Source organism: Vicia villosa, linkage group LG5, assembly GCF_029867415.1.
Source record: "Vicia villosa cultivar HV-30 ecotype Madison, WI linkage group LG5, Vvil1.0, whole genome shotgun sequence".
Classification (NCBI taxonomy): Eukaryota; Viridiplantae; Streptophyta; class Magnoliopsida; order Fabales; family Fabaceae; genus Vicia; species Vicia villosa.
The window spans coordinates 142,924,017-142,935,489 of NC_081184.1; the positions used below are offsets into that span (position 1 = coordinate 142,924,017).

The window sequence follows — 11,473 nt, forward strand, 5'->3', positions numbered from 1 at the left end:
AATCGAAACTCGCCCTAGTGGCAGGGGGGCATCGTATATTTAACCCAATTTTTAAATATTTACTTAATAAATATCAATAATACTACTAAATGTATGCAGAAAATGAATTTTACATTGTATCATGTTGAACTAATTTGAAATTTCATGGTTATATTATTGAGACTATTATTTCGCAATACAAATTCAAAGAAGAGACAAATTAATTTACAAATAAAATAAGAAATAAATAATTATAACAAGGGTTAAATACCTTTTACCCCCTGCCCAAGTAGCGAGTTTCGGTTTTCCCCTTATTAAAAAAAAATTTAGCCTTCCTTTGATTTTGAATAGCTGGACAGAATCTTGGTGATGTGGCTTGACACAGAGGACGCCGTTTCGGTTTTCCCCTTTATTTTTTCCACAACGCTTAACCTTGTGGAGGAAGATTCCTTTGATTTTGAATAGCTGGACAGAATCTTGGTCTGGTTCAGGAGGTAAACATGCACTTCCTCTACCACTAGGCTGTAGATACTTTCATGTTATAAATATGGAAGCATCTGTATATGTAGCATATTTTCTAATTTTTTTTTCAATAATAGTATATTCATATTTATAATGTATTATTTTATTTATAAATTTATTATTAATATTTATATTTTATTTTATTTATTTATTTATTATTAAGATTTATATATTTCTTTATTTATGTATTTATTATTAATATTATTAATTTGTTTATTAATATTTATATATTATTTAATTTATTTATTTATTTATTATTAATGTTTATATATTATTTTATTTACTTATTATTAATATTATTTATTTATTTATTATTTATATTATAAATATGTTTATTAATATTTATATTATTAATATTATTAATATTTATATTACGTAAAATATATAAAATATTACTTATTTATATATTACGCAAAATTTATTTAATTAATTAATTTATGTAAAAGTTATATTAAATTTATAAATGAATAATTATATAAATGTAATTATGTAATTATATAATATTATACAATTTATTTAATAAATAAATATTATATAAATAAATAAATTATAAATGTAATTAAATAATATTTACTTAATAAATTTTATATAATTACGTTTATATATATGTTTATAAATTTAAATATGTAATTATATAAAATAAACAAATAGATAAATAAAGTAATATATAAATATTAATAATAAATAAATAAAATAAATAAATAAATTAATATATAAATATTAATAATAAATAAATAACTAAATAAATAAAGTAATATATAAATATTAATAAACATATTAATAAACATATTAATAATATTAATAATAAATAAATAAATTAAATAAATTAAGTAATATATAAATATTAATAAACATATTAATAATACTAATAATAAATAAATAAATAGCTGATATTAATAATAAATAACAAATAAATAACTAAATAACTAATATTAATAATAAATAAATAATATTAATAATAAATAAATAAATAAAGTAATATATAAATATTAATAAACATATATTATTGATATATGTTTATGTAATTAATTTATTATTAATATTCTTTATTATTAATATATGTTTATATATATGTTTATTATTTTACTAATTATATTAACATTATTAATATATTATTTGTAACACCCCATACATAACTGACTAGTATATTATGCATGAAATGTTAAAATTGATATTGAGTACATACACAAGTCAAGGTACAATATTTGATCCATATAAAATACAACATGAAATTCTACTAAGTAGCACAATACATGAGTCTTCAATGGATCTTGCACAGCGGAATGTCAAAATCAACGAGGTCTTCGAGCCGACACCACTTCAAGCCATCAATCCGAACCGGGTATCTATCAAAAGCTACTAAACTGCACCTGAAAAAAATATAAGTTGATTGGGGTGAGATTACTAAATCTCAGTGAGCCTCCCTATCTTAAGGTTTTGCTCGGTTCTACAAGGTACATGCATCATAAAAAGATTCACCTAGAATCCGGGGTTATGCCTCACATTTAGGTGCAAATACAAACAAGGGTATCACCACAATTGGAAGTCCCTTAACTATCCAATGAGGCGTTCAATAAAACAACAATTCACAATATGCAAACTCACATCCTTATGTGAGGAATCAAGGAGTTATACCCATCTAACTAGGCTACCTCTGCCACGTACCCTCGATGAGTATCCAAGTACATATATGTCGAAAGACTTGCACAAGCACACCGCACGATAAATTCGGGTCATTCCTATATGGAATTTCACCCGAGATGAGTTAAGTTGTACCATTGCCTACGTGGCATTTACAACCTCATCACCAAGCACGCCAGTGAGTTACCAAGTGGGAAACGCCATTAAAGACCCCGGTCTTGCTTCCACTGCAATGGTATTCATCCTTTATACGCAGGTGAGTAAACAGGTGCAATACATTCTCTTCGACGTACAAGCCCACCGGGAGAAAGCCTAGTAACACTGTCTAATTGACGTTACTAGAGGCAAGTAATTCAGTGATTGCCTACGTGGCATCACCCACTTACCATACTAATCACGCAGGTGAGTTACCAAGTGGGAAACGCCGTTAAAGACCCTCACTTGCTTCCACCGCAATAGTAGCTCAGGTAACGCAAAATATACGGATATAGACACGTATATACAACAGGCATAAAGCCAAATCATCCATGGTATATATTACATAACACAAACGCCACACGGGCTACCAATGGGCATCCACATAGTGGGTAAATAGGATTTACTATCCTAGTAGTACGGTTATACTCCGATTCACGCATATTCAACTAAGGCAAGTTCACAAAAATCAAGCATCCGAACGTCCAACCGGAACGACGGGAAAACAATTCACATTGTATTATATGCACATAATATTAGACAAAATCCATCGTATAAATATCATGTCATTTGTACATACTCGTCACATGTGAGTTAAATATGTTTCGATCATGGAATATATTAAATATAATCAAACCATATAATTATTTAGAACGTACATGGACACACATTAGTCTCATAACAAAGAGGCTTCCGGTTCCCGACATGGAACGGAACTGCACTCTGGGGAATTAAACATACTATTCTTGATTCTATAAATGTTAATCCGACATCATGTAACTAAACATCCATTTGCCATAAATTTTAAATCAATTAAAAGCTTTATATCTAAGCATATTCATAAAGATCATTAAAAGACCTTTCCAACGCTTCCGACCGGGCTTCATTTCGAGTTACGAAACTCAAGTTATGATCAAAACAATAAAAGCTATTTTCCTGTCAGTAAGCAATCGATTTGCATCTTACTGCAATCGATTTACACCTGTAGCAGAGCCCAAAAATGACATTTTCAGGAAGGAAAATCGATTTACAACCCATGCAAATCGATTTGCTACTGAAGCAGAGCCAAAAAAACGTATTTTCCTGCATAAAACCAGTTCCAAAACATCCTAAAACATTCCTAAGGTTCCCTAATGATCCAAATTCGAACTCCATCATGTATCATCATTCTACAACATATAATCACATCAAAGAACACATACTTTATCCATTAAACAAACATGCAATGATTTTTATCACACAAATCCCCAATTTTCCCCAAATTCCAATTTCCCCACAAAACCCCAAGTCTCTAACTAGAGACTCACCTTGCATCAATGGAGCTTTGGATGATGAACATGCTGCAATTGAGCTCCTAACTTGACCAAAACTTCAACTCCAAATTCATCAAACCCGTATTCCACTTTACACCTATTTTCAGCATCCATTGATCAACTTCAAATGCGCTTATCTCCATCAATAAACAAGCTATGAGTGCGAATTAGTATACCAAATCGAAGACAATTTCGTTAGCTTTCCAAAACTTCAATAATTACCTCAATCGGAGCTGTGAGCAGAGAGTTATGATCAGTTTAGTGAGGGCTGCCATAAGGTTGCGAAAATGAAGGTGATGAGGAAGAACATAAGCTTCTCTTGCTCCACTTCAACCATAAAAATCTGATGTGTAAGCCAGACAACACTTAAGCTCATGCACTTAAATTCCAATGTCCATTATGTCCACATGCAAGCAATACATAAGTCCATTAAGCCCTCCAATTGAGTGGAAATTACCACCTTGCCACTTGGTTCAATTCCAATAATCTATCTTATTCTAACCACTCCACTAACTCTTACTAATAATCCTTCTTAGATTAATATAATCCAATCAATATGCCTTATAATCATCACTTAACCAATTAAATGATAATTAACTTGTGTCGGAGAATCGGGGTATTACATTCTCCCCCCCTTAAATTGAATTCGTCCTCGAATTCTTTCTGGTCACCACGGAAACAACGTGTCCAAATCTATACCAACTAGGGGATGAAATGTTCCTTACATTTCTCTTCAGATAATCTCACTACTCTGTGTGAGGGTCATTCCATACGAAGAAACATAATCTGCCAAAACACCTGCGTCCCACTATGCATGGTTAGAACCTTGACTCTCAAGTAACACGTCTATCCAGATACTTCGTCTTGACATATCTGGGGAAAGATCCTTCCAGGGTCCTTGACCTTCACTGCTCTACACTGAATCCCCAGAACTTCAGAAACTTTAATAATCCACTCATGTTGGATATCCTTCATTTCATTCTCTAATATGCTCATCCTCATTCGACAAACATTACTGATCCACTCAGCTCCTTGAATTACTTTCGTTTGAGAATTACTGCCACAACGTCACTTCTGCGATAACACTTCAAATTATTCTCCACTCGAGTCCATACAATGTCATTAGGCGTTAGCCAAATGTCTTGGTCTCAACTTCCGGTTCCCAAAGTCTTAGGACGGTTGTCCCAAGTTTACCTCTACTTATACAACTGATCCTCCTTACTCGATTCTCACCTCAATCCTAGATGTATCAATCATTATCGCAATCCACGATGTTGTAGCATTCCACAACTTCACCCAAGGTTCCACCGATGAACGGTGAATTCCAAACGCTACCCGACGACCATTGTCCAACTCTTCACGCACGCTCACAGTGCACAAGACATAACAACGAAAAACTTGCGCCAATTGAGAATCCTCACTGGTCTTCAGCATTTCAGCGGTCTGATACTCAGTCCAACCCTTGTGACTTACAAGCCAAACCGATAACCTACGAACATCGGACCGCATGCCATCCACAAAATGTTTTCCCAAGCTGGCCCATTGACAACACCTCTCGAGTTATGGTGATCCTTGAGAGACTAGAACGAACGAAATGCTGCTTTGACAATTTCCTTTAGGAAGATACTTTCATCCCAACATAAATCCTACAAATAGTCCGTTCATTCCTACCTCAGACTTATCTGATTCTTCCTTGATCCGTTGCGCTACTCTGATTCCAACAAGTCACACACCTTGAAATCCCCTGAGTCACGTTATATCCATAATTCACTTAGTTTCCATTAATACACAATAATCCCTATTCCACAGTTGTCCAATTACAAAACGTGCCAGAACTCCATATAAATCCATCATCGACTACTACTCTTTGAAGTTGCATACTCTCCAGAATCAAGCTTCTACTTACTCTGCCATTCCATATAGTTCATCTACCACAACTTAGGTACACGTTTCGATCTAAGGATATTGAAACCTAAAAATTCACTGACTTAGAGGTTCGTCCTTGTCACTGATTTCCACAACGTATAACTGCTATGTTTTTTTTTCCTTACAACAAGTCTTATTACTCAACCGTTATAATGATTCTTTCACTAACGCTTCGCAACTTACGATAACTATGTCGGTTTAGCATCGCTTCTTCCCAACCAAACGGCTTCATTCTCTTAGCGCAGAGTCACCTCTGATAACTCGTGTGACTTACTGATATAACAATCCCCTCATAGCCACACTCCATCCACACATTCATCTAATGTCTGCTCTACCTCTGAATCTGGCATTAAACTGACTTCCCCGGCGGCTGCATCCTTCATTGCAGTGCTTCCAACGGTCGGAGTGTAGCCACAATGCGAGAAATTGTACTTTGAATTTCGAACATCTCTCTTATAAACTCCTCAGAAGTTCTCAAACCAAAAATGGCTATGCTTTACCAAGATTGACATTTCTTCACTCAAAGTATCTACAGACACTCTACCAGATACGTCACACATCAAATTATTCCAAGATACAATTTGCATATTCCATCACTGGTTGCCAATGATACATGATAGCCACTCACTATGCTGACCAGGGTATCATGACCGCACATGAGTCCCACTCTAGACACTCATGCAAAATTGCCAACTTAACACTTCCTGAAACGAGAACGTCTGCAAGGTACAATCTGACTCTAACTTGCGCGAGCACGATCATTCAGAGTCTCTATAAGCATGGTATCGGATCTTGATCCATCTCACCATCGCCTGTCTAGTTATTCCTCTACTATCGAGCGCGACGTATGAATCCTTATCCTACATACCTTATGAGAGTCTGGATCTGTGTCTCACGAGTGCTAAATCAGAATTCTACCTTGAGCTTCAGATCACCTTTGTCCCACACATGTCGGAAAAGGATGACTCACGCATCTTGTGCATGATAGCGATACTGTGGCATCATACTCGTCTGGTAGTACCAACATGGTGGACCAAATCTGAGGCCATGTATCCCGGTAACCTACCTCAGGCGTATAATGATCCCCACGCGTATCCTATAGTTGCAACCGACAAGTGTCTGAACAGGCCTCCAATAGGTTCATCGTTCCTCAAGTCCTTCGAATCACACTCCTCAGGATGCTAAAACCTGAGGGTGCTACACATCAAGGTTTACTTACTCGGAAAGCCAAAACGCCAAGCATGAAGACTTGAAGTTCAACTTCAAATTACCATGTCGTGCGCGTACCCACTCGTCCCACGCATGCATGAGATTCCAAGGATAATTCAGTCCAGATAGGAATACTATGGTTCCTAACAACCAACGCAACTGCGATCATCCTATTGACGTTCTAGATAGATCTTAGTTCTTACTCGCCTGAACGCCCAATGCCAAGCGTAGTTCTATGGCTTCACTCGGGGTCAGACGAACAACAACTAACAAGAACTTAGGTTACTGCATTTCACGCTTCTACATCATTTCATATTCCATCTAGCGTAGTTCTAGAACTTAAATATAAAATGATAAGAATAGAAATACACATCCTCTTCCATCGACCGAGTATTTAAGTCTCACCCAATCGTAAGCTACCACACTCGTACATTCCACCAACCCTTACTAGGAAACTACTCTCGCTTAGGTACACCCAGCTGATTTAGAATCTAATACTTCACCCATCCAATTACTGTCCGTACCAGCGTAATCAGAAAGGTCTAACTCTTCTATCCGCATTTCTTGGGGTCATTCTTTCCTATCAGCTCACCCGTCACACTTAACACCGGCAGCATCATCAGTACTGAATCCTACTAATTCCTGGATCAACACCTTCGAAGAATCTCACTTACAAGGCTCCTACTCAATCTTGTTTGGATTTCACTGGCTATTACCAAGACTTAGAGAAAGTTTCACTTCGTCCAGTCAAAATCCTGGGGGTTCTAGTTGTCTCGATCCACATCTTGACAGTTTGGGTATCACTACTTCGCGTCAAACGCTCTCCTTAAGCTTGACGACTCCAATATCCCTTCTACTTACGTCGTCCAATAAATCCAGCTTCCATATAAAATTCACCACCCAACCGATCCTTTCTACTTGGGTTCACGACACTTACAAGTTTACGAGTCCTCGTGGCGGCTCTGCCGTAATTCTACTGTCTCACACCCAGTCGATGAGTTGATCAAGTTCAACAACTGAATGAGATTTCAGTAAAATCAGGCTAGCAACGCACACACGTGAGGAGGAAAGGGATTGCTAGTGATGTCTCATGGCTCGGCCGAGAATCGACCTGCTCTGATACCAACTGTAACACCCCATACATAACTGACTAGTATATTATGCATGAAATGTTAAAATTGATATTGAGTACATACACAAGTCAAGGTACAATATTTGATCCATATAAAATACAACATGAAATTCTACTAAGTAGCACAATACATGAGTCTTCAATGGATCTTGCACAGCGGAATGTCAAAATCAACGAGGTCTTCGAGCTGACACCACTTCAAGCCATCAATCCGAACCGGGTATCTATCAAAAGCTACTAAACTGCACCTGAAAAAAATATAAGTTGATTGGGGTGAGATTACTAAATCTCAGTGAGCCTCCCTATCTTAAGGTTTTGCTCGGTTCTACAAGGTACATGCATCATAAAAAGATTCACCTAGAATCCGGGGTTATGCCTCACATTTAGGTGCAAATACAAACAAGGGTATCACCACAATTGGAAGTCCCTTAACTATCCAATGAGGCGTTCAATAAAACAACAATTCACAATATGCAAACTCACATCCTTATGTGAGGAATCAAGGAGTTATACCCATCTAACTAGGCTACCTCTGCCACGTACCCTCAATGAGTATCCAAGTACATATATGTCGAAAGACTTGCACAAGCACACCGCACGATAAATTCGGGTCATTCCTATATGGAATTTCACCCGAGATAAGTTAAGTTGTACCATTGCCTACGTGGCATTTACAACCTCATCACCAAGCACGCCAGTGAGTTACCAAGTGGGAAACGCCATTAAAGACCCCGGTCTTGCTTCCACTGCAATGGTATTCATCCTTTATACGCAGGTGAGTAAACAGGTGCAATACATTCTCTTCGACGTACAAGCCCACCGGGAGAAAGCCTAGTAACACTGTCTAATTGACGTTACTAGAGGCAAGTAATTCAGTGATTGCCTACGTGGCATCACCCACTTACCATACTAATCACGCAGGTGAGTTACCAAGTGGGAAACGCCGTTAAAGACCCTCACTTGCTTCCACCGCAATAGTAGCTCAGGTAACGCAAAATATACGGATATATACACGTATATACAACAGGCATAAAGCCAAATCATCCATGGTATATAATACATAACACAAACGCCACACGGGCTACCAATGGGCATCCACATAGTGGGTAAATAGGATTTACTATCCTAGTAGTACGGTTATACTCCGATTCACGCATATTCAACTAAGGCAAGTTCACAAAAATCAAGCATCCGAACGTCCAACCGGAACGACGGGAAAACAATTCACATTGTATTATATGCACATAATATTAGACAAAATCCATCGTATAAATATCATGTCATTTGTACATACTCGTCACATGTGAGTTAAATATGTTTCGATCATGGAATATATTAAATATAATCAAACCATATAATTATTTAGAACGTACATGGACACACATTAGTCTCATAACAAAGAGGCTTCCGGTTCCCGACATGGAACGGAACTGCACTCTGGGGAATTAAACATACTATTCTTGATTCTATAAATGTTAATCCGACATCATGTAACTAAACATCCATTTGCCATAAATTTTAAATCAATTAAAAGCTTTATATCTAAGCATATTCATGAAGATCATTAAAAGACCTTTCCAACGCTTCCGACCGGGCTTCATTTCGAGTTACGAAACTCAAGTTATGATCAAAACAATAAAAGCTATTTTCCTGTCAGTAAGCAATCGATTTGCATCTTACTGCAATCGATTTACACCTGTAGCAGAGCCCAAAAATGACATTTTCAGGAAGGAAAATCGATTTACAACCCATGCAAATCGATTTGCTACTGAAGCAGAGCCAAAAAAACGTATTTTCCTGCATAAAACCAGTTCCAAAACATCCTAAAACATTCCTAAGGTTCCCTAATGATCCAAATTCGAACTCCATCATGTATCATCATTCTACAACATATAATCACATCAAAGAACACATACTTTATCCATTAAACAAACATGCAATGATTTTTATCACACAAATCCCCAATTTTCCCCAAATTCCAATTTCCCCACAAAACCCCAAGTCTCTAACTAGAGACTCACCTTGCATCAATGGAGCTTTGGATGATGAACATGCTGCAATTGAGCTCCTAACTTGACCAAAACTTCAACTCCAAATTCATCAAACCCGTATTCCACTTTACACCTATTTTCAGCATCCATTGATCAACTTCAAATGCGCTTATCTCCATCAATAAACAAGCTATGAGTGCGAATTAGTATACCAAATCGAAGACAATTTCGTTAGCTTTCCAAAACTTCAATAATTACCTCAATCGGAGCTGTGAGCAGAGAGTTATGATCAGTTTAGTGAGGGCTGCCATAAGGTTGCGAAAATGAAGGTGATGAGGAAGAACATAAGCTTCTCTTGCTCCACTTCAACCATAAAAATCTGATGTGTAAGCCAAACAACACTTAAGCTCATGCACTTAAATTCCAATGTCCATTATGTCCACATGCAAGCAATACATAAGTCCATTAAGCCCTCCAATTGAGTGGAAATTACCACCTTGCCACTTGGTTCAATTCCAATAATCTATCTTATTCTAACCACTCCACTAACTCTTACTAATAATCCTTCTTAGATTAATATAATCCAATCAATATGTCTTATAATCATCACTTAACCAAATAAATGATAATTAACTTGTGTCGGAGAATCGGGGTATTACATTATTAATATTATTAACATTATTTTACGTAAATATTAATATTATTAATATTATTAACATTATATTACGTAAATAATATTATTAACATTATATTAATAAATAAATAAATAAAGTATATTAATATACATATATAAACATATATTAATAAATAAATAAAGTAATATATAAATAGTAATAATAAAATAATAAACGTATATATTAACGTATATTAATAATAAAGTATATTAATAATAAATAAAGCAATATATAAATATTAATAAATATTAATAATAAATAAATAAATAAAGTAATATATTAATATTAATAAATATTAATAAACAAATAATTAATAATATTATTTATACTCTATACCATTAGTTAATTAATTGAAAACTGAACATCAAAATATATACATTACCTTGGCCTTATTAACCATATAACTTGATGGCTTGGTGGTAGGGTATGAATCCATTCACCCTTATGACAAGTGTTCGAGATCTGGTTTTGCAAGTTAAGAAAATTGCTGTTTTTCCAAGCTTTCCAAGTCAGCAAGCGCCACGTAAGAAGATTCAGTGCCAACTAGAAAGATTCTACTTTTTAATAATAATTATTTTCTCCTTTCCTATTTTAAAATTAATAATAATTTAAATTTTAAAAACAAATAAACAATTATAATTTAATAAAAAAATATAAGAGTTATTATCATTTTTACACCCTATCATACAATATGTCACTTTTGGTTTACTTTCCTATATTTTTATTTTTTTTTAAAATAATATTATTATTAAAAGATTATGTCATTTTAGACCTTGACAGAAAATGACACACCAGTTGCTTATGTATCGTTCTATTTGATTTTTTTATTTTTTTATTTCTAAAATGTTTATTTGGTTTTTTTGTTTTCTTTTTTTTTTTTTTAAATTCTGG

The 11,473-nt window shown here is 34.9% G+C and overlaps 1 long non-coding RNA gene across 1 annotated transcript; it reads right to left on the reverse strand.

The window, feature by feature from the left end:
- Positions 1-1,615: 1,615 nt before the first annotated feature.
- Positions 1,616-10,358, reverse strand: LOC131602872 (uncharacterized). Its single transcript, XR_009284158.1, has 3 exons — positions 9,939-10,358; positions 3,645-8,165; positions 1,616-1,871 (listed from the first exon to the last, which is right to left on the reverse strand). It is a non-coding gene; the product is annotated as an uncharacterized LOC131602872 (long non-coding RNA).
- Positions 10,359-11,473: the final 1,115 nt, after the last annotated feature.